General features: G+C 39.4%; 12 non-coding genes across 12 annotated transcripts; all 12 read left to right on the plus strand.

Moving 5' to 3' along the window:
• Window positions 1-60: 60 nt before the first annotated feature.
• TRNAP-UGG (transfer RNA proline (anticodon UGG)) lies at window positions 61-132 on the plus strand. Its single transcript has one exon. It is a non-coding gene; the product is annotated as a tRNA-Pro (tRNA).
• A 2,518-nt stretch (window positions 133-2,650) lies between these two features.
• Window positions 2,651-2,722, plus strand: TRNAP-UGG (transfer RNA proline (anticodon UGG)). Its single transcript has one exon. It is a non-coding gene; the product is annotated as a tRNA-Pro (tRNA).
• A 300-nt stretch (window positions 2,723-3,022) lies between these two features.
• On the plus strand, window positions 3,023-3,095 carry TRNAV-CAC (transfer RNA valine (anticodon CAC)). The gene has a single exon. It is a non-coding gene; the product is annotated as a tRNA-Val (tRNA).
• Window positions 3,096-5,256: 2,161 nt separating this feature from the next.
• Window positions 5,257-5,328, plus strand: TRNAP-UGG (transfer RNA proline (anticodon UGG)). The gene has a single exon. It is a non-coding gene; the product is annotated as a tRNA-Pro (tRNA).
• A 2,552-nt stretch (window positions 5,329-7,880) lies between these two features.
• On the plus strand, window positions 7,881-7,952 carry TRNAP-UGG (transfer RNA proline (anticodon UGG)). Its single transcript has one exon. It is a non-coding gene; the product is annotated as a tRNA-Pro (tRNA).
• Window positions 7,953-8,252: 300 nt separating this feature from the next.
• On the plus strand, window positions 8,253-8,325 carry TRNAV-CAC (transfer RNA valine (anticodon CAC)). The gene has a single exon. It is a non-coding gene; the product is annotated as a tRNA-Val (tRNA).
• Window positions 8,326-10,852: 2,527 nt separating this feature from the next.
• TRNAV-CAC (transfer RNA valine (anticodon CAC)) lies at window positions 10,853-10,925 on the plus strand. Its single transcript has one exon. It is a non-coding gene; the product is annotated as a tRNA-Val (tRNA).
• Window positions 10,926-13,204: 2,279 nt separating this feature from the next.
• On the plus strand, window positions 13,205-13,276 carry TRNAP-UGG (transfer RNA proline (anticodon UGG)). The gene has a single exon. It is a non-coding gene; the product is annotated as a tRNA-Pro (tRNA).
• Window positions 13,277-16,156: 2,880 nt separating this feature from the next.
• Window positions 16,157-16,229, plus strand: TRNAV-CAC (transfer RNA valine (anticodon CAC)). The gene has a single exon. It is a non-coding gene; the product is annotated as a tRNA-Val (tRNA).
• Window positions 16,230-18,780: 2,551 nt separating this feature from the next.
• Window positions 18,781-18,853, plus strand: TRNAV-CAC (transfer RNA valine (anticodon CAC)). Its single transcript has one exon. It is a non-coding gene; the product is annotated as a tRNA-Val (tRNA).
• A 2,305-nt stretch (window positions 18,854-21,158) lies between these two features.
• Window positions 21,159-21,230, plus strand: TRNAP-UGG (transfer RNA proline (anticodon UGG)). The gene has a single exon. It is a non-coding gene; the product is annotated as a tRNA-Pro (tRNA).
• A 2,557-nt stretch (window positions 21,231-23,787) lies between these two features.
• TRNAP-UGG (transfer RNA proline (anticodon UGG)) lies at window positions 23,788-23,859 on the plus strand. Its single transcript has one exon. It is a non-coding gene; the product is annotated as a tRNA-Pro (tRNA).
• Window positions 23,860-23,995: the final 136 nt, after the last annotated feature.

A 23,995-nucleotide genomic window follows, 5' to 3' on the forward strand; every position in this document is an offset into this window, starting at 1 on the left:
ATGATCTTCATTGCGTGCTTAGAGCTGGTATTAGCTTTTCAGAGGTGCGGGCCTTTCGAAGGCTCGTTGGTCTAGGGGTATGATTCTCGCTTTGGGTGCGAGAGGTCCCGGGTTCAAATCCCGGATGAGCCCTTTCATTGGTGCTTTTTTAAAGTAGTATTGAAGTATGCATTTCAAAGCCAATATCAATTTTCTCTTTGCAGTAGTGGATGAATATTTGCTAGAGTCTCATGCTTTTAACCTTGCCCTGCCTGAGCAAATAGGAAACATTTCTCTTTAAGCATTTTGCAAAAATGCTGAATTTGCATGGCATATACAAGCGTTCAGCTAGGGCTGTCTGGGAAGGTTGCATGAAAGAAATCTAAAACCAGAGGCCCTTGGAATAGCCTGTTTTGAGAAGTTTCATCACAGAAGAATCAACTGTAGACATCTGTTTCTGTAGTGTAGTGGTTATCACGTTCGCCTCACACGCGAAAGGTCCCCGGTATGAAACCGGGCAGAAACAGTTGTTATATTGTCTTGGCTGCAATGTTGAGAGGTGCCGTTTTGCCATGAAATTGTCCAGGCCCTGAAGATGGTTTCATGCAGACTCATTCCAAGAAAGTGAATTCTCTTAAAAACACTAAAGTAATTGGCATGTGGATGTATCTGTTGATTCACAGACCTCGCTTTCATAAGAGCCCTGCATTCTGTTCATTGCTCACCTAGAACATGCATTAACTTTGGGAATTGTTGGCACCAACAGGCATCTTAGTTTAGTGGAGTGTTTCTGGTGTTTAAGTGCAGAAGCCCTGGGCTCAATTCCTCGGTGACCCTTCTCAAGGTGATGATACAAATGCATCGTCACCTTTACGTTTAATGTCAGAATTGTTTATTTCTATTTGGTGGTGTATGAATGCTTGCAATAGTATGTTGATTTTTTCTAGCCTTGAATGAATAAAAGCAAATCACTCCTCTTTATGTATTTTTCTAATACATTGATATTTGCATCTCCTTTCCTAGCCTGCATTTTTCACTATCTTACAGGCTGTATATAATAAGTATCAATTCAGGGGCCCTTCTATTACTCAATTCACAACTATTCTATCCTGGCATTGATAAGCAATCTACATCTGCTTCTGTTGTGTATTGGTTATCATGTTTACCTGACGTGTGAAAGCCCCATGTTTGACAGTGCGCGTTAATAAAGAGACCAATGATTTGTATTAAAAGTTGGCATGTGTTTTTGTTACCTTGCACCGGCCAAAAAGTGCCGGAAATGACTTCATTTGCAGTCACTTGAAAAGTAGGAATTCTCAAATAAATGGTAAGAGGTTGGAACAAATCTAAAGGAATGCATGGCATATCTATATGTATGTGTACGCAGGTATCCATATATAGATAGATAGATAGATAGATAGATAGATAGATAGATAGATAGATAGATAGATAGATAGATAGATAGATAGATAGATAGATAGATAGATAGATAGATAGATAGATAGATAGATAGATAGATAGATAGATAGATAGATAGATAGATAGATAGATAGATATTGGGAGAGAGAGAGCGTTAATATAAACTGAGACTTTATTTTCCATCAAGCTGTCTTTCCTTTCCTTCAGGAGCAGAATGTTCTGATCATCAGCGCTCCAGAATCTAGTGCTTGGTTGGCAAGCATCACACATTGTGATGTGTTAGCTAAGAGTTCCATGTCGTTCAGACTCATATATTCCTCTGTAGTTGTACCTTGGTGATTCAACAAAATGTGGCATCATAAGCAGCATTCTACTGCCATAGACTGGGCAGAAAAAACATTTAGAATTTCACTGAAAAAGAAAAAAAGCATACTTAGGCAGAGCTTTCTGGACAGTAAGGACATTAGAGTAAGTGATGAATAAGCACTGCTTTTGTTAATTTACATAGGCAGAACAGAGACTGCTGGGAAAAGCCTGAAATTAAAGGCACAGAAAATGCCTGCTTCTGGATAGAACACTGAGAAGGGTTGAAAGTTTTTTCTCTGACCCTGGCCACTCGTACAAGCAATCCTATGATAGTCAGAAGGACCCACCCTAAAAAGGAAGGGACAGCCATTTGGACCCTTTCCACCTTTTCTATATCTCGCCTGATCGAGCCTGATCGAGCGCTGATTGAGCGGATTAGCACATGTACTTCTCATTTTGGGAAGGTATTGCTTAGCTTGCTACCAGCAGCTCAGTTATGTTATGATGTTAGAGGCTTGCAAGGAATGCTTTAGTCCTGCATTAGGCAGTTTTTATTGCTACTTGCATTCAAGGGAAAGATAATTAGCCAGAATCTGTGGCCCAGTTATTCAGCTTGGCATTCCGATTTGCACAAAGGGAATAAGCATTTGAGAAAAAATGCAACATGTGTTTCTTATGTTGTTATGAACAGCTTTTTATTCTTTCTCTTTAGGGTCTAGCCACTGCAGAAATAGATAAATAAGTGCTGACTTCCTGTAAGACGTGTCCAATGCTGGGACAAAATAAAAGGGGACACTTATAAATTATAGTGATATCATTTGAGAAAGGGTAAGTTGACACTGAATTTCATGTGTATTCACAGACCAAGCATGAAAAAGTCCCCAGCATGATCTTCATTGCGTGCTTAGAGCTGGTATTAGCTTTTCAGAGGTGCGGGTCTTTCGAAGGCTCGTTGGTCTAGGGGTATGATTCTCGCTTTGGGTGCGAGAGGTCCCGGGTTCAAATCCCGGACGAGCCCTTTCATTGGTGCTTTTTTAAAGTAGTATTGAAGTATGCATTTCAAAGCCAATATCAATTTTCTCTTTGCAGTAGTGGATGAATATTTGCTAGAGTCTCATGCTTTTAACCTTGCCCTGCCTGAGCAAATAGGAAACATTTCTCTTTAAGCATTTTGCAAAAATGCTGAACTTGCATGGCATATACAAGCGTTCAGCTAGGGCTGTCTGGGAAGGTTGCATGAAAGAAATCTAAAACCAGAGGCCCTTGGAATAGCCTGTTTTGAGAAGTTTCATCACAGAAGAATCAACTGTAGACATCTGTTTCTGTAGTGTAGTGGTTATCACGTTTGCCTCACACGCGAAAGGTCCCCGGTTCGAAACCGGGCAGAAACAGTTGTTATATTGTCTTGGCTGCAATGTTGAGAGGTGCCGTTTTGCCATGAAATTGTCCAGGCCCTGAAGATGGTTTCATGCAGACTCGTTCCAAGAAAGTGAATTCTCTTAAAAACACTAAAGTAATTGGCATGTGGATGTATCTGTTGATTCACTGACCTCGCTTTGAAAAGAGCCCTGCATTCTGTTCATTGCTCACCTAGAACATGCATTAACTTTGGGAATTGTTGGCACCAACAGGCATCTTAGTTTAGTGGAGTGTTTCTGGTGTTTAAGTGCAGAAGCCCTGGGCTCAATTCCTCGGTGACCCTTCTCAAGGTGATGATACAAATGCATCATCACCTTTACGTTTAATGTCAGAATTGTTTATTTCTATTTGGTGGTGTATGAATGCTTGCAATAGTATGTTGATTTTTTCTAGCCTTGAATGAATAAAAGCAAATCACTCCTCTTTATGTATTTTTCTAATACATTCATATTTGCATCTCCTTTCCTAGCCTGCATTTTTCACTATCTTACAGGCTGTATATAATAAGTATCAATTCAGGGGCCCTTCTTCTACTCAATTCACAACTGTTCTATCCCGGCATTGATAAGCAATCTACATCTGCTTCTGTTGTATATTGGTTATCATGTTTACCTGACGTGTGAAAGCCCCATGTTTGACAGTGCGCATTAATAAAGAGACCAATGATTTTTATTAAAAGTTGTCATGTGTTTTTGTTACCTTGCACCGGCCAAAAAGTGCCGGAAATGACTTCATTTGCAGTCACTTGAAAAGTAGGGATTCTCAAATAAATGGTAAGAGGTTGGAACAAATCTAAAGGAATGCATGGCATATCTATATGTATGTGTACGCAGGTATCCATATATAGATAGATAGATAGATAGATAGATAGATAGATAGATAGATAGATAGATAGATAGATAGATAGATAGATAGATAGATAGATAGATAGATAGATAGATAGATAGATAGATAGATAGATAGATAGATAGATAGATAGATAGATAGATAGATAGATAGATAGATAGATAGATAGATATTGGGAGAGAGAGAGCATTAATATAAACTGAGACTTTATTTTCCATCAAGCTGTCTTTCCTTTCCTTCAGGAGCAGAATGTTCTGATCATCAGCGCTCCAGAATCTAGTGCTTGGTTGGCAAGCATCACACATTGTGATGTGTTAGCTAAGAGTTCCATGTCGTTCAGACTCATATATTCCTCTGTAGTTGTACCTTGGTGATTCAACAAAATGTGGCATCATAAGCAGCATTCTACTGCCATAGACTGGGCAGAAAAAACATTTAGAATTTCACTGAAAAAGAAAAAAAGCATACTTAGGCAGAGCTTTCTGGACAGTAAGGACATTAGAGTAAGTGATGAATAAGCACTGCTTTTGTTAATTTACATAGGCAGAACAGAGACTGCTGGGAAAAGCCTGAAATTAAAGGCACAGAAAATGCCTGCTTCTGGATAGAACACTGAGAAGGGTTGAAAGTTTTTTCTCTGACCCTGGCCACTTATACAAGCAATCCTATGATAGTCAGAAGGACCCACCCTAAAAAGGAAGGGACAGCCATTTGGACCCTTTCCACCTTTTCTATATCTCGCCTGATCGAGCCTGATCGAGCGCTGATTGAGCGGATTAGCACATGTACTTCTCATTTTGGGAAGGTATTGCTTAGCTTGCTACCAGCAGCTCAGTTATGTTATGATGTTAGAGGCTTGCAAGGAATGCTTTAGTCCTGCATTAGGCAGTTTTTATTGCTACTTGCATTCAAGGGAAAGATAATTAGCCAGAATCTGTGGCCCAGTTATTCAGCTTGGCATTCCGATTTGCACAAAGGGAATAAGCATTTGAGAAAAAATGCAACATGTGTTTCTTATGTTGTTATGAACAGCTTTTTATTCTTTCTCTTTAGGGTCTAGCCACTGCAGAAATAGATAAATAAGTGCTGACTTGCTGTAAGACGTGTCCAATGCTGGGACAAAATAAAAGGGGACACTTATAAATGATAGTGATATCATTTGAGAAAGGGTAAGTTGACACTGAATTTCATGTGTATTCACAGACCAAGCATGAAAAAGTCCCCAGCATGATCTTCATTGCGTGCTTAGAGCTGGTATTAGCTTTTCAGAGGTGCGGGCCTTTCGAAGGCTCGTTGGTCTAGGGGTATGATTCTCGCTTTGGGTGCGAGAGGTCCCGGGTTCAAATCCCGGATGAGCCCTTTCATTGGTGCTTTTTTAAAGTAGTATTGAAGTATGCATTTCAAAGCCAATATCAATTTTCTCTTTGCAGTAGTGGATGAATATTTGCTAGAGTCTCATGCTTTTAACCTTGCCCTGCCTGAGCAAATAGGAAACATTTCTCTTTAAGCATTTTGCAAAAATGCTGAATTTGCATGGCATATACAAGCGTTCAGCTAGGGCTGTCTGGGAAGGTTGCATGAAAGAAATCTAAAACCAGAGGCCCTTGGAATAGCCTGTTTTGAGAAGTTTCATCACAGAAGAATCAACTGTAGACATCTGTTTCTGTAGTGTAGTGGTTATCACGTTCGCCTCACACGCGAAAGGTCCCCGGTATGAAACCGGGCAGAAACAGTTGTTATATTGTCTTGGCTGCAATGTTGAGAGGTGCCGTTTTGCCATGAAATTGTCCAGGCCCTGAAGATGGTTTCATGCAGACTCATTCCAAGAAAGTGAATTCTCTTAAAAACACTAAAGTAATTGGCATGTGGATGTATCTGTTGATTCACAGACCTCGCTTTCATAAGAGCCCTGCATTCTGTTCATTGCTCACCTAGAACATGCATTAACTTTGGGAATTGTTGGCACCAACAGGCATCTTAGTTTAGTGGAGTGTTTCTGGTGTTTAAGTGCAGAAGCCCTGGGCTCAATTCCTCGGTGACCCTTCTCAAGGTGATGATACAAATGCATCGTCACCTTTACGTTTAATGTCAGAATTGTTTATTTCTATTTGGTGGTGTATGAATGCTTGCAATAGTATGTTGATTTTTTCTAGCCTTGAATGAATAAAAGCAAATCACTCCTCTTTATGTATTTTTCTAATACATTGATATTTGCATCTCCTTTCCTAGCCTGCATTTTTCACTATCTTACAGGCTGTATATAATAAGTATCAATTCAGGGGCCCTTCTATTACTCAATTCACAACTATTCTATCCTGGCATTGATAAGCAATCTACATCTGCTTCTGTTGTGTATTGGTTATCATGTTTACCTGACGTGTGAAAGCCCCATGTTTGACAGTGCGCGTTAATAAAGAGACCAATGATTTGTATTAAAAGTTGGCATGTGTTTTTGTTACCTTGCACCGGCCAAAAAGTGCCGGAAATGACTTCATTTGCAGTCACTTGAAAAGTAGGAATTCTCAAATAAATGGTAAGAGGTTGGAACAAATCTAAAGGAATGCATGGCATATCTATATGTATGTGTACGCAGGTATCCATATATAAAGATAGATAGATAGATAGATAGATAGATAGATAGATAGATAGATAGATAGATAGATAGATAGATAGATAGATAGATAGATAGATAGATAGATAGATAGATAGATAGATAGATAGATAGATAGATAGATAGATAGATAGATAGATAGATAGATAGATAGATAGATAGATAGATAGATAGATAGATAGATATTGGGAGAGAGAGAGCGTTAATATAAACTGAGACTTTATTTTCCATCAAGCTGTCTTTCCTTTCCTTCAGGAGCAGAATGTTCTGATCATCAGCGCTCCAGAATCTAGTGCTTGGTTGGCAAGCATCACACATTGTGATGTGTTAGCTAAGAGTTCCATGTCGTTCAGACTCATATATTCCTCTGTAGTTGTACCTTGGTGATTCAACAAAATGTGGCATCATAAGCAGCATTCTACTGCCATAGACTGGGCAGAAAAAACATTTAGAATTTCACTGAAAAAGAAAAAAAGCATACTTAGGCAGAGCTTTCTGGACAGTAAGGACATTAGAGTAAGTGATGAATAAGCACTGCTTTTGTTAATTTACATAGGCAGAACAGAGACTGCTGGGAAAAGCCTGAAATTAAAGGCACAGAAAATGCCTGCTTCTGGATAGAACACTGAGAAGGGTTGAAAGTTTTTTCTCTGACCCTGGCCACTCGTACAAGCAATCCTATGATAGTCAGAAGGACCCACCCTAAAAAGGAAGGGACAGCCATTTGGACCCTTTCCACCTTTTCTATATCTCGCCTGATCGAGCCTGATCGAGCGCTGATTGAGCGGATTAGCACATGTACTTCTCATTTTGGGAAGGTATTGCTTAGCTTGCTACCAGCAGCTCAGTTATGTTATGATGTTAGAGGCTTGCAAGGAATGCTTTAGTCCTGCATTAGGCAGTTTTTATTGCTACTTGCATTCAAGGGAAAGATAATTAGCCAGAATCTGTGGCCCAGTTATTCAGCTTGGCATTCCGATTTGCACAAAGGGAATAAGCATTTGAGAAAAAATGCAACATGTGTTTCTTATGTTGTTATGAACAGCTTTTTATTCTTTCTCTTTAGGGTCTAGCCACTGCAGAAATAGATAAATAAGTGCTGACTTCCTGTAAGACGTGTCCAATGCTGGGACAAAATAAAAGGGGACACTTATAAATGATAGTGATATCATTTGAGAAAGGGTAAGTTGACACTGAATTTCATGTGTATTCACAGACCAAGCATGAAAAAGTCCCCAGCATGATCTTCATTGGGTGCTTAGAGCTGGTATTAGCTTTTCAGAGGTGCGGGTCTTTCGAAGGCTCGTTGGTCTAGGGGTATGATTCTCGCTTTGGGTGCGAGAGGTCCCGGGTTCAAATCCCGGACGAGCCCTTTCATTGGTGCTTTTTTAAAGTAGTATTGAAGTATGCATTTCAAAGCCAATATCAATTTTCTCTTTGCAGTAGTGGATGAATATTTGCTAGAGTCTCATGCTTTTAACCTTGCCCTGCCTGAGCAAATAGGAAACATTTCTCTTTAAGCATTTTGCAAAAATGCTGAACTTGCATGGCATATACAAGCGTTCAGCTAGGGCTGTCTGGGAAGGTTGCATGAAAGAAATCTAAAACCAGAGGCCCTTGGAATAGCCTGTTTTGAGAAGTTTCATCACAGAAGAATCAACTGTAGACATCTGTTTCTGTAGTGTAGTGGTTATCACGTTTGCCTCACACGCGAAAGGTCCCCGGTTCGAAACCGGGCAGAAACAGTTGTTATATTGTCTTGGCTGCAATGTTGAGAGGTGCCGTTTTGCCATGAAATTGTCCAGGCCCTGAAGATGGTTTCATGCAGACTCGTTCCAAGAAAGTGAATTCTCTTAAAAACACTAAAGTAATTGGCATGTGGATGTATCTGTTGATTCACTGACCTCGCTTTGAAAAGAGCCCTGCATTCTGTTCATTGCTCACCTAGAACATGCATTAACTTTGGGAATTGTTGGCACCAACAGGCATCTTAGTTTAGTGGAGTGTTTCTGGTGTTTAAGTGCAGAAGCCCTGGGCTCAATTCCTCGGTGACCCTTCTCAAGGTGATGATACAAATGCATCATCACCTTTACGTTTAATGTCAGAATTGTTTATTTCTATTTGGTGGTGTATGAATGCTTGCAATAGTATGTTGATTTTTTCTAGCCTTGAATGAATAAAAGCAAATCACTCCTCTTTATGTATTTTTCTAATACATTGATATTTGCATCTCCTTTCCTAGCCTGCATTTTTCACTATCTTACAGGCTGTATATAATAAGTATCAATTCAGGGGCCCTTCTTCTACTCAATTCACAACTGTTCTATCCCGGCATTGATAAGCAATCTACATCTGCTTCTGTTGTATATTGGTTATCATGTTTACCTGACGTGTGAAAGCCCCATGTTTGACAGTGCGCATTAATAAAGAGACCAATGATTTTTATTAAAAGTTGTCATGTGTTTTTGTTACCTTGCACCGGCCAAAAAGTGCCGGAAATGACTTCATTTGCAGTCACTTGAAAAGTAGGGATTCTCAAATAAATGGTAAGAGGTTGGAACAAATCTAAAGGAATGCATGGCATATCTATATGTATGTGTACGCAGGTATCCATATATAAAGATAGATAGATAGATAGATAGATAGATAGATAGATAGATAGATAGATAGATAGATAGATAGATAGATAGATAGATAGATAGATAGATAGATAGATAGATAGATAGATAGATAGATAGATAGATAGATAGATAGATAGATAGATAGATAGATAGATAGATAGATATTGGGAGAGAGAGAGCATTAATATAAACTGAGACTTTATTTTCCATCAAGCTGTCTTTCCTTTCCTTCAGGAGCAGAATGTTCTGATCATCAGCGCTCCAGAATCTAGTGCTTGGTTGGCAAGCATCACACATTGTGATGTGTTAGCTAAGAGTTCCATGTCGTTCAGACTCATATATTCCTCTGTAGTTGTACCTTGGTGATTCAACAAAATGTGGCATCATAAGCAGCATTCTACTGCCATAGACTGGGCAGAAAAAACATTTAGAATTTCACTGAAAAAGAAAAAAAGCATACTTAGGCAGAGCTTTCTGGACAGTAAGGACATTAGAGTAAGTGATGAATAAGCACTGCTTTTGTTAATTTACATAGGCAGAACAGAGACTGCTGGGAAAAGCCTGAAATTAAAGGCACAGAAAATGCCTGCTTCTGGATAGAACACTGAGAAGGGTTGAAAGTTTTTTCTCTGACCCTGGCCACTTATACAAGCAATCCTATGATAGTCAGAAGGACCCACCCTAAAAAGGAAGGGACAGCCATTTGGACCCTTTCCACCTTTTCTATATCTCGCCTGATCGAGCCTGATCGAGCGCTGATTGAGCGGATTAGCACATGTACTTCTCATTTTGGGAAGGTATTGCTTAGCTTGCTACCAGCAGCTCAGTTATGTTATGATGTTAGAGGCTTGCAAGGAATGCTTTAGTCCTGCATTAGGCAGTTTTTATTGCTACTTGCATTCAAGGGAAAGATAATTAGCCAGAATCTGTGACCCAGTTATTCAGCTTGGCATTCCGATTTGCACAAAGGGAATAAGCATTTGAGAAAAAATGCAACATGTGTTTCTTATGTTGTTATGAACAGCTTTTTATTCTTTCTCTTTAGGGTCTAGCCACTGCAGAAATAGATAAATAAGTGCTGACTTCCTGTAAGACGTGTCCAATGCTGGGACAAAATAAAAGGGGACACTTATAAATGATAGTGATATCATTTGAGAAAGGGTAAGTTGACACTGAATTTCATGTGTATTCACAGACCAAGCATGAAAAAGTCCCCAGCATGATCTTCATTGCGTGCTTAGAGCTGGTATTAGCTTTTCAGAGGTGCAGGCCTTTCGAAGGCTCGTTGGTCTAGGGGTATGATTCTCGCTTTGGGTGCGAGAGGTCCCGGGTTCAAATCCCAGACGAGCCCTTTCATTGGTGCTTTTTTAAAGTAGTATTGAAGTATGCATTTCAAAGCCAATATCAATTTTCTCTTTGCAGTAGTGGATGAATATTTGCTAGAGTCTCATGCTTTTAACCTTGCCCTGCCTGAGCAAATAGGAAACATTTCTCTTTAAGCATTTTGCAAAAATGCTGAACTTGCATGGCATATACAAGCGTTCAGCTAGGGCTGTCTGGGAAGGTTGCATGAAAGAAATCTAAAACCAGAGGCCCTTGGAATAGCCTGTTTTGAGAAGTTTCATCACAGAAGAATCAACTGTAGACATCTGTTTCTGTAGTGTAGTGGTTATCACGTTTGCCTCACACGCGAAAGGTCCCCGGTTCGAAACCGGGCAGAAACAGTTGTTATATTGTCTTGGCTGCAATGTTGAGAGGTGCCGTTTTGCCATGAAATTGTCCAGGCCCTGAAGATGGTTTCATGCAGACTCGTTCCAAGAAAGTGAATTCTCTTAAAAACACTAAAGTAATTGGCATGTGGATGTATCTGTTGATTCACAGACCTCGCTTTGAAAAGAGCCCTGCATTCTGTTCATTGCTCACCTAGAACATGCATTAACTTTGGGAATTGTTGGCACCAACAGGCATCTTAGTTTAGTGGAGTGTTTCTGGTGTTTAAGTGCAGAAGCCCTGGGCTCAATTCCTCGGTGACCCTTCTCAAGGTGATGATACAAATGCATCGTCACCTTTACGTTTAATGTCAGAATTGTTTATTTCTATTTGGTGGTGTATGAATGCTTGCAATAGTATGTTGATTTTTTCTAGCCTTGAATGAATAAAAGCAAATCACTCCTCTTTATGTATTTTTCTAATACATTGATATTTGCATCTCCTTTCCTAGCCTGCATTTTTCACTATCTTAGAGGCTGTATATAATAAGTATCAATTCAGGGGCCCTTCTTCTACTCAATTCACAACTGTTCTATCCCGGCATTGATAAGCAATCTACATCTGCTTCTGTTGTATATTGGTTATCATGTTTACCTGACGTGTGAAAGCCCCATGTTTGACAGTGCGCGTTAATAAAGAGACCAATGATTTTTATTAAAAGTTGTCATGTGTTTTTGTTACCTTGCACCGGCCAAAAAGTGCCGGAAATGACTTAATTTGCAGTCACTTGAAAAGTAGGGATTCTCAAATAAATGGTAAGAGGTTGGAACAAATCTAAAGGAATGCATGGCATATCTATATGTATGTGTACGCAGGTATCCATATATAAAGATAGATAGATAGATAGATAGATAGATAGATAGATAGATAGATAGATAGATAGATAGATAGATAGATAGATGGATGGATGGATGGATAGATAGATAGATAGATAGATAGATAGATAGATAGATAGATAGATAGATAGATAGATAGATAGATAGATAGATAGATAGATAGATAGATAGATAGATAGATAGATAGATAGATAGATAGATAGATAGATAGATAGATAGATAGATAGATAGATAGATAGATAGATAGATAGATAGATAGATAGATAGATAGATAGATAGATATTGGGAGAGAGAGAGCGTTAATATAAACTGAGACTTTATTTTCCATCAAGCTGTCTTTCCTTTCCTTCAGGAGCAGAATGTTCTGATCATCAGCGCTCCAGAATCTAGTGCTTGGTTGGCAAGCATCACACATTGTGATGTGTTAGCTAAGAGTTCCATGTCGTTCAGACTCATATATTCCTCTGTAGTTGTACCTTGGTGATTCAACAAAATGTGGCATCATAAGCAGCATTCTACTGCCATAGACTGGGCAGAAAAAACATTTAGAATTTCACTGAAAAAGAAAAAAAGCATACTTAGGCAGAGCTTTCTGGACAGTAAGGACATTAGAGTAAGTGATGAATAAGCACTGCTTTTGTTAATTTACATAGGCAGAACAGAGACTGCTGGGAAAAGCCTGAAATTAAAGGCACAGAAAATGCCTGCTTCTGGATAGAACACTGAGAAGGGTTGAAAGTTTTTTCTCTGACCCTGGCCACTTATACAAGCAATCCTATGATAGTCAGAAGGACCCACCCTAAAAAGGAAGGGACAGCCATTTGGACCCTTTCCACCTTTTCTATATCTCGCCTGATCGAGCCTGATCGAGCGCTGATTGAGCGGATTAGCACATGTACTTCTCATTTTGGGAAGGTATTGCTTAGCTTGCTACCAGCAGCTCAGTTATGTTATGATGTTAGAGGCTTGCAAGGAATGCTTTAGTCCTGCATTAGGCAGTTTTTATTGCTACTTGCATTCAAGGGAAAGATAATTAGCCAGAATCTGTGGCCCAGTTATTCAGCTTGGCATTCCGATTTGCACAAAGGGAATAAGCATTTGAGAAAAAATGCAACATGTGTTTCTTATGTTGTTATGAACAGCTTTTTATTCTTTCTCTTTAGGGTCTAGCCACTGCAGAAATAGATAAATAAGTGCTGACTTGCTGTAAGACGTGTCCAATGCTGGGACAAAATAAAAGGGGACACTTATAAATGATAGTGATATCATTTGAGAAAGGGTAAGTTGACACTGAATTTCATGTGTATTCACAGACCAAGCATGAAAAAGTCCCCAGCATGATCTTCATTGCGTGCTTAGAGCTGGTATTAGCTTTTCAGAGGTGCGGGCCTTTCGAAGGCTCGTTGGTCTAGGGGTATGATTCTCGCTTTGGGTGCGAGAGGTCCCGGGTTCAAATCCCGGATGAGCCCTTTCATTGGTGCTTTTTTAAAGTAGTATTGAAGTATGCATTTCAAAGCCAATATCAATTTTCTCTTTGCAGTAGTGGATGAATATTTGCTAGAGTCTCATGCTTTTAACCTTGCCCTGCCTGAGCAAATAGGAAACATTTCTCTTTAAGCATTTTGCAAAAATGCTGAACTTGCATGGCATATACAAGCGTTCAGCTAGGGCTGTCTGGGAAGGTTGCATGAAAGAAATCTAAAACCAGAGGCCCTTGGAATAGCCTGTTTTGAGAAGTTTCATCACAGAAGAATCAACTGTAGACATCTGTTTCTGTAGTGTAGTGGTTATCACGTTCGCCTCACACGCGAAAGGTCCCCGGTATGAAACCGGGCAGAAACAGTTGTTATATTGTCTTGGCTGCAATGTTGAGAGGTGCCGTTTTGCCATGAAATTGTCCAGGCCCTGAAGATGGTTTCATGCAGACTCATTCCAAGAAAGTGAATTCTCTTAAAAACACTAAAGTAATTGGCATGTGGATGTATCTGTTGATTCACAGACCTCGCTTTCATAAGAGCCCTGCATTCTGTTCATTGCTCACCTAGAACATGCATTAACTTTGGGAATTGTTGGCACCAACAGGCATCTTAGTTTAGTGGAGTGTTTCTGGTGTTTAAGTGCAGAAGCCCTGGGCTCAATTCCTCGGTGACCCTTCTCAAGGTGATGATACAAATGCATCGTCACCTTTACGTTTAATGTCAGAATTGTTTATTTCTATTTGGTGGTGTATGAATGCTTGCAATAGTATGTTGATTTTTTCTAGCCTTGAATGAATAAAAGCAAATCACTCCTCTTTATGTATTTTTCTAATACATTGATATTTGCATCTCCTTTCCTAGCCTGCATTTTTCACTATCTTACAGGCTGTATATAATAAGTATCAATTCAGGGGCCCTTCTATTACTCAATTCACAACTATTCTATCCTGGCATTGATAAGCAATCTACATCTGCTTCTGTTGTGTATTGGTTATCATGTTTACCTGACGTGTGAAAGCCCCATGTTTGACAGTGCGCGTTAATAAAGAGACCAATGATTTGTATTAAAAGTTGGCATGTGTTTTTGTTACCTTGCACCGGCCAAAAAGTGCCGGAAATGACTTCATTTGCAGTCACTTGAAAAGTAGGAATTCTCAAATAAATGGTAAGAGGTTGGAACAAATCTAAAGGAATGCATGGCATATCTATATGTATGTGTACGCAGGTATCCATATATAAAGATAGATAGATAGATAGATAGATAGATAGATAGATAGATAGATAGATAGATAGATAGATAGATAGATAGATAGATAGATAGATAGATAGATAGATAGATAGATAGATAGATAGATAGATAGATAGATAGATAGATAGATAGATATTGGGAGAGAGAGAGCGTTAATATAAACTGAGACTTTATTTTCCATCAAGCTGTCTTTCCTTTCCTTCAGGAGCAGAATGTTCTGATCATCAGCGCTCCAGAATCTAGTGCTTGGTTGGCAAGCATCACACATTGTGATGTGTTAGCTAAGAGTTCCATGTCGTTCAGACTCATATATTCCTCTGTAGTTGTACCTTGGTGATTCAACAAAATGTGGCATCATAAGCAGCATTCTACTGCCATAGACTGGGCAGAAAAAACATTTAGAATTTCACTGAAAAAGAAAAAAAGCATACTTAGGCAGAGCTTTCTGGACAGTAAGGACATTAGAGTAAGTGATGAATAAGCACTGCTTTTGTTAATTTACATAGGCAGAACAGAGACTGCTGGGAAAAGCCTGAAATTAAAGGCACAGAAAATGCCTGCTTCTGGATAGAACACTGAGAAGGGTTGAAAGTTTTTACTCTGACCCTGGCCACTTATACAAGCAATCCTATGATAGTCAGAAGGACCCACCCTAAAAAGGAAGGGACAGCCATTTGGACCCTTTCCACCTTTTCTATATCTCGCCTGATCGAGCCTGATCGAGCGCTGATTGAGCGGATTAGCACATGTACTTCTCATTTTGGGAAGGTATTGCTTAGCTTGCTACCAGCAGCTCAGTTATGTTATGATGTTAGAGGCTTGCAAGGAATGCTTTAGTCCTGCATTAGGCAGTTTTTATTGCTACTTGCATTCAAGGGAAAGATAATTAGCCAGAATCTGTGACCCAGTTATTCAGCTTGGCATTCCGATTTGCACAAAGGGAATAAGCATTTGAGAAAAAATGCAACATGTGTTTCTTATGTTGTTATGAACAGCTTTTTATTCTTTCTCTTTAGGGTCTAGCCACTGCAGAAATAGATAAATAAGTGCTGACTTCCTGTAAGACGTGTCCAATGCTGGGACAAAATAAAAGGGGACATTTATAAATGATAGTGATATCATTTGAGAAAGGGTAAGTTGACACTGAATTTCATGTGTATTCACAGACCAAGCATGAAAAAGTCCCCAGCATGATCTTCATTGCGTGCTTAGAGCTGGTATTAGCTTTTCAGAGGTGCAGGCCTTTCGAAGGCTCGTTGGTCTAGGGGTATGATTCTCGCTTTGGGTGCGAGAGGTCCCGGGTTCAAATCCCAGACGAGCCCATTCATTGGTGCTTTTTTAAAGTAGTATTGAAGTATGCATTTCAAAGCCAATATCAATTTTCTCTTTGCAGTAGTGGATGAATATTTGCTAGAGTCTCATGCTTTTAACCTTGCCCTGCCTGAGCAAATAGGAAACATTTCTCTTTAAGCATTTTGCAAAAATGCTGAACTTGCATGGCATATACAAGCGTTCAGCTAGGGCTGTCTGGGAAGGTTGCATGAAAGAAATCTAAAACCAGAGGCCCTTGGAATAGCCTGTTTTGAGAAGTTTCATCACAGAAGAATCAACTGTAGACATCTGTTTCTGTAGTGTAGTGGTTATCACGTTTGCCTCACACGCGAAAGGTCCCCGGTTCGAAACCGGGCAGAAACAGTTGTTATATTGTCTTGGCTGCAATGTTGAGAGGTGCCGTTTTGCCATGAAATTGTCCAGGCCCTGAAGATGGTTTCATGCAGACTCGTTCCAAGAAAGTGAATTCTCTTAAAAACACTAAAGTAATTGGCATGTGGATGTATCTGTTGATTCACAGACCTCGCTTTGAAAAGAGCCCTGCATTCTGTTCATTGCTCACCTAGAACATGCATTAACTTTGGGAATTGTTGGCACCAACAGGCATCTTAGTTTAGTGGAGTGTTTCTGGTGTTTAAGTGCAGAAGCCCTGGGCTCAATTCCTCGGTGACCCTTCTCAAGGTGATGATACAAATGCATCGTCACCTTTACGTTTAATGTCAGAATTGTTTATTTCTATTTGGTGGTGTATGAATGCTTGCAATAGTATGTTGATTTTTTCTAGCCTTGAATGAATAAAAGCAAATCACTCCTCTTTATGTATTTTTCTAATACATTGATATTTGCATCTCCTTTCCTAGCCTGCATTTTTCACTATCTTACAGGCTGTATATAATAAGTATCAATTCAGGGGCCCTTCTTCTACTCAATTCACAACTGTTCTATCCCGGCATTGATAAGCAATCTACATCTGCTTCTGTTGTATATTGGTTATCATGTTTACCTGACGTGTGAAAGCCCCATGTTTGACAGTGCGCATTAATAAAGAGACCAATGATTTTTATTAAAAGTTGTCATGTGTTTTTGTTACCTTGCACCGGCCAAAAAGTGCCGGAAATGACTTCATTTGCAGTCACTTGAAAAGTAGGGATTCTCAAATAAATGGTAAGAGGTTGGAACAAATCTAAAGGAATGCATGGCATATCTATATGTATGTGTACGCAGGTATCCATATATAAAGATAGATAGATAGATAGATAGATAGATAGATAGATAGATAGATAGATAGATAGATAGATAGATAGATAGATAGATAGATAGATAGATAGATAGATAGATAGATAGATAGATAGATAGATAGATAGATAGATAGATAGATAGATAGATAGATAGATAGATAGATAGATAGATAGATAGATAGATAGATATTGGGAGAGAGAGAGCGTTAATATAAACTGAGACTTTATTTTCCATCAAGCTGTCTTTCCTTTCCTTCAGGAGCAGAATGTTCTGATCATCAGCGCTCCAGAATCTAGTGCTTGGTTGGCAAGCATCACACATTGTGATGTGTTAGCTAAGAGTTCCATGTCGTTCAGACTCATATATTCCTCTGTAGTTGTACCTTGGTGATTCAACAAAATGTGGCATCATAAGCAGCATTCTACTGCCATAGACTGGGCAGAAAAAACATTTAGAATTTCACTGAAAAAGAAAAAAAGCATACTTAGGCAGAGCTTTCTGGACAGTAAGGACATTAGAGTAAGTGATGAATAAGCACTGCTTTTGTTAATTTACATAGGCAGAACAGAGACTGCTGGGAAAAGCCTGAAATTAAAGGCACAGAAAATGCCTGCTTCTGGATAGAACACTGAGAAGGGTTGAAAGTTTTTTCTCTGACCCTGGCCACTTATACAAGCAATCCTATGATAGTCAGAAGGACCCACCCTAAAAAGGAAGGGACAGCCATTTGGACCCTTTCCACCTTTTCTATATCTCGCCTGATCGAGCCTGATCGAGCGCTGATTGAGCGGATTAGCACATGTACTTCTCATTTTGGGAAGGTATTGCTTAGCTTGCTACCAGCAGCTCAGTTATGTTATGATGTTAGAGGCTTGCAAGGAATGCTTTAGTCCTGCATTAGGCAGTTTTTATTGCTACTTGCATTCAAGGGAAAGATAATTAGCCAGAATCTGTGACCCAGTTATTCAGCTTGGCATTCCGATTTGCACAAAGGGAATAAGCATTTGAGAAAAAATGCAACATGTGTTTCTTATGTTGTTATGAACAGCTTTTTATTCTTTCTCTTTAGGGTCTAGCCACTGCAGAAATAGATAAATAAGTGCTGACTTCCTGTAAGACGTGTCCAATGCTGGGACAAAATAAAAGGGGACATTTATAAATGATAGTGATATCATTTGAGAAAGGGTAAGTTGACACTGAATTTCATGTGTATTCACAGACCAAGCATGAAAAAGTCCCCAGCATGATCTTCATTGCGTGCTTAGAGCTGGTATTAGCTTTTCAGAGGTGCAGGCCTTTCGAAGGCTCGTTGGTCTAGGGGTATGATTCTCGCTTTGGGTGCGAGAGGTCCCGGGTTCAAATCCCAGACGAGCCCATTCATTGGTGCTTTTTTAAAGTAGTATTGAAGTATGCATTTCAAAGCCAATATCAATTTTCTCTTTGCAGTAGTGGATGAATATTTGCTAGAGTCTCATGCTTTTAACCTTGCCCTGCCTGAGCAAATAGGAAACATTTCTCTTTAAGCATTTTGCAAAAATGCTGAACTTGCATGGCATATACAAGCGTTCAGCTAGGGCTGTCTGGGAAGGTTGCATGAAAGAAATCTAAAACCAGAGGCCCTTGGAATAGCCTGTTTTGAGAAGTTTCATCACAGAAGAATCAACTGTAGACATCTGTTTCTGTAGTGTAGTGGTTATCACGTTTGCCTCACACGCGAAAGGTCCCCGGTTCGAAACCGGGCAGAAACAGTTGTTATATTGTCTTGGCTGCAATGTTGAGAGGTGCCGTTTTGCCATGAAATTGTCCAGGCCCTGAAGATGGTTTCATGCAGACTCGTTCCAAGAAAGTGAATTCTCTTAAAAACACTAAAGTAATTGGCATGTGGATGTATCTGTTGATTCACAGACCTCGCTTTGAAAAGAGCCCTGCATTCTGTTCATTGCTCACCTAGAACATGCATTAACTTTGGGAATTGTTGGCACCAACAGGCATCTTAGTTTAGTGGAGTGTTTCTGGTGTTTAAGTGCAGAAGCCCTGGGCTCAATTCCTCGGTGACCCTTCTCAAGGTGATGATACAAATGCATCGTCACCTTTACGTTTAATGTCAGAATTGTTTATTTCTATTTGGTGGTGTATGAATGCTTGCAATAGTATGTTGATTTTTTCTAGCCTTGAATGAATAAAAGCAAATCACTCCTCTTTATGTATTTTTCTAATACATTGATATTTGCATCTCCTTTCCTAGCCTGCATTTTTCACTATCTTAGAGGCTGTATATAATAAGTATCAATTCAGGGGCCCTTCTTCTACTCAATTCACAACTGTTCTATCCCGGCATTGATAAGCAATCTACATCTGCTTCTGTTGTATATTGGTTATCATGTTTACCTGACGTGTGAAAGCCCCATGTTTGACAGTGCGCGTTAATAAAGAGACCAATGATTTTTATTAAAAGTTGTCATGTGTTTTTGTTACCTTGCACCGGCCAAAAAGTGCCGGAAATGACTTAATTTGCAGTCACTTGAAAAGTAGGGATTCTCAAATAAATGGTAAGAGGTTGGAACAAATCTAAAGGAATGCCTGGCATATCTATATGTATGTGTACGCAGGTATCCATATATAAAGATAGATAGATAGATAGATAGATAGATAGATAGATAGATAGATAGATAGATAGATAGATAGATAGATAGATAGATAGATAGATAGATGGATGGATGGATGGATAGATAGATAGATAGATAGATAGATAGATAGATAGATAGATAGATAGATAGATAGATAGATAGATAGATAGATAGATAGATAGATAGATAGATAGATAGATAGATAGATAGATAGATAGATAGATAGATAGATAGATAGATAGATAGATAGATAGATAGATAGATAGATAGATAGATAGATAGATAGATAGATAGATAGATAGATAGATAGATAGATAGATATTGGGAGAGAGAGAGCGTTAATATAAACTGAGACTTTATTTTCCATCAAGCTGTCTTTCCTTTCCTTCAGGAGCAGAATGTTCTGATCATCAGCGCTCCAGAATCTAGTGCTTGGTTGGCAAGCATCACACATTGTGATGTGTTAGCTAAGAGTTCCATGTCGTTCAGACTCATATATTCCTCTGTAGTTGTACCTTGGTGATTCAACAAAATGTGGCATCATAAGCAGCATTCTACTGCCATAGACTGGGCAGAAAAAACATTTAGAATTTCACTGAAAAAGAAAAAAAGCATACTTAGGCAGAGCTTTCTGGACAGTAAGGACATTAGAGTAAGTGATGAATAAGCACTGCTTTTGTTAATTTACATAGGCAGAACAGAGACTGCTGGGAAAAGCCTGAAATTAAAGGCACAGAAAATGCCTGCTTCTGGATAGAACACTGAGAAGGGTTGAAAGTTTTTTCTCTGACCCTGGCCACTTATACAAGCAATCCTATGATAGTCAGAAGGACCCACCCTAAAAAGGAAGGGACAGCCATTTGGACCCTTTCCACCTTTTCTATATCTCGCCTGATCGAGCGCTGATTGAGCGGATTAGCACATGTACTTCTCATTTTGGGAAGGTATTGCTTAGCTTGCTACCAGCAGCTCAGTTATGTTATGATGTTAGAGGCTTGCAAGGAATGCTTTAGTCCTGCATTAGGCAGTTTTTATTGCTACTTGCATTCAAGGGAAAGATAATTAGCCAGAATCTGTGGCCCAGTTATTCAGCTTGGCATTCCGATTTGCACAAAGGGAATAAGCATTTGAGAAAAAATGCAACATGTGTTTCTTATGTTGTTATGAACAGCGTTTTATTCTTTCTCTTTAGGGTCTAGCCACTGCAGAAATAGATAAATAAGTGCTGACTTGCTGTAAGACGTGTCCAATGCTGGGACAAAATAAAAGGGGACACTTATAAATGATAGTGATATCATTTGAGAAAGGGTAAGTTGACACTGAATTTCATGTGTATTCACAGACCAAGCATGAAAAAGTCCCCAGCATGATCTTCATTGCGTGCTTAGAGCTGGTATTAGCTTTTCAGAGGTGCGGGCCTTTCGAAGGCTCGTTGGTCTAGGGGTATGATTCTCGCTTTGGGTGCGAGAGGTCCCGGGTTCAAATCCCGGATGAGCCCTTTCATTGGTGCTTTTTTAAAGTAGTATTGAAGTATGCATTTCAAAGCCAATATCAATTTTCTCTTTGCAGTAGTGGATGAATATTTGCTAGAGTCTCATGCTTTTAACCTTGCCCTGCCTGAGCAAATAGGAAACATTTCTCTTTAAGCATTTTGCAAAAATGCTGAACTTGCATGGCATATACAAGCGTTCAGCTAGGGCTGTCTGGGAAGGTTGCATGAAAGAAATCTAAAACCAGAGGCCCTTGGAATAGCCTGTTTTGAGAAGTTTCATCACAGAAGAATCAACTGTAGACATCTGTTTCTGTAGTGTAGTGGTTATCACGTTCGCCTCACACGCGAAAGGTCCCCGGTATGAAACCGGGCAGAAACAGTTGTTATATTGTCTTGGCTGCAATGTTGAGAGGTGCCGTTTTGCCATGAAATTGTCCAGGCCCTGAAGATGGTTTCATGCAGACTCATTCCAAGAAAGTGAATTCTCTTAAAAACACTAAAGTAATTGGCATGTGGATGTATCTGTTGATTCACAGACCTCGCTTTCATAAGAGCCCTGCATTCTGTTCATTGCTCACCTAGAACATGCATTAACTTTGGGAATTGTTGGCACCAACAGGCATCTTAGTTTAGTGGAGTGTTTCTGGTGTTTAAGTGCAGAAGCCCTGGGCTCAATTCCTCGGTGACCCTTCTCAAGGTGATGATACAAATGCATCGTCACCTTTACGTTTAATGTCAGAATTGTTTATTTCTATTTGGTGGTGTATGAATGCTTGCAATAGTATGTTGATTTTTTCTAGCCTTGAATGAATAAAAGCAAATCACTCCTCTTTATGTATTTTTCTAATACATTGATATTTGCATCTCCTTTCCTAGCCTGCATTTTTCACTATCTTACAGGCTGTATATAATAAGTATCAATTCAGGGGCCCTTCTATTACTCAATTCACAACTATTCTATCCTGGCATTGATAAGCAATCTACATCTGCTTCTGTTGTGTATTGGTTATCATGTTTACCTGACGTGTGAAAGCCCCATGTTTGACAGTGCGCGTTAATAAAGAGACCAATGATTTGTATTAAAAGTTGGCATGTGTTTTTGTTACCTTGCACCGGCCAAAAAGTGCCGGAAATGACTTCATTTGCAGTCACTTGAAAAGTAGGAATTCTCAAATAAATGGTAAGAGGTTGGAACAAATCTAAAGGAATGCATGGCATATCTATATGTATGTGTACGCAGGTATCCATATATAAAGATAGATAGATAGATAGATAGATAGATAGATAGATAGATAGATAGATAGATAGATAGATAGATAGATAGATAGATAGATAGATAGATAGATAGATAGATAGATAGATAGATAGATAGATAGATAGATAGATAGATAGATAGATAGATAGATAGATAGATAGATAGATAGATATTGGGAGAGAGAGAGCGTTAATATAAACTGAGACTTTATTTTCCATCAAGCTGTCTTTCCTTTCCTTCAGGAGCAGAATGTTCTGATCATCAGCGCTCCAGAATCTAGTGCTTGGTTGGCAAGCATCACACATTGTGATGTGTTAGCTAAGAGTTCCATGTCGTTCAGACTCATATATTCCTCTGTAGTTGTACCTTGGTGATTCAACAAAATGTGGCATCATAAGCAGCATTCTACTGCCATAGACTGGGCAGAAAAAACATTTAGAATTTCACTGAAAAAGAAAAAAAGCATACTTAGGCAGAGCTTTCTGGACAGTAAGGACATTAGAGTAAGTGATGAATAAGCACTGCTTTTGTTAATTTACATAGGCAGAACAGAGACTGCTGGGAAAAGCCTGAAATTAAAGGCACAGAAAATGCCTGCTTCTGGATAGAACACTGAGAAGGGTTGAAAGTTTTTTCTCTGACCCTGGCCACTTATACAAGCAATCCTATGATAGTCAGAAGGACCCACCCTAAAAAGGAAGGGACAGCCATTTGGACCCTTTCCACCTTTTCTATATCTCGCCTGATCGAGCCTATATCTCGCCTGATCGAGCCTGATCGAGCGCTGATTGAGCGGATTAGCACATGTACTTCTCATTTTGGGAAGGTATTGCTTAGCTTGCTACCAGCAGCTCAGTTATGTTATGATGTTAGAGGCTTGCAAGGAATGCTTTAGTCCTGCATTAGGCAGTTTTTATTGCTACTTGCATTCAAGGGAAAGATAATTAGCCAGAATCTGTGGCCCAGTTATTCAGCTTGGCATTCCGATTTGCACAAAGGGAATAAGCATTTGAGAAAAAATGCAACATGTGTTTCTTATGTTGTTATGAACAGCTTTTTATTCTTTCTCTTTAGGGTCTAGCCACTGCAGAAATAGATAAATAAGTGCTGACTTGCTGTAAGACGTGTCCAATGCTGGGACAAAATAAAAGGGGACACTTATAAATGATAGTGATATCATTTGAGAAAGGGTAAGTTGACACTGAATTTCATGTGTATTCACAGACCAAGCATGAAAAAGTCCCCAGCATGATCTTCATTGCGTGCTTAGAGCTGGTATTAGCTTTTCAGAGGTGCGGGCCTTTCGAAGGCTCGTTGGTCTAGGGGTATGATTCTCGCTTTGGGTGCGAGAGGTCCCGGGTTCAAATCCCGGATGAGCCCTTTCATTGGTGCTTTTTTAAAGTAGTATTGAAGTATGCATTTCAAAGCCAATATCAATTTTCTCTTTGCAGTAGTGGATGAATATTTGCTAGAGTCTCATGCTTTTAACCTTGCCCTGCCTGAGCAAATAGGAAAC

The sequence above is a fragment of the Lissotriton vulgaris genome, unplaced genomic scaffold (assembly GCF_964263255.1).
Source record: "Lissotriton vulgaris unplaced genomic scaffold, aLisVul1.2 SCAFFOLD_1545, whole genome shotgun sequence".
Taxonomy (NCBI): domain Eukaryota; kingdom Metazoa; phylum Chordata; class Amphibia; order Caudata; family Salamandridae; genus Lissotriton; species Lissotriton vulgaris.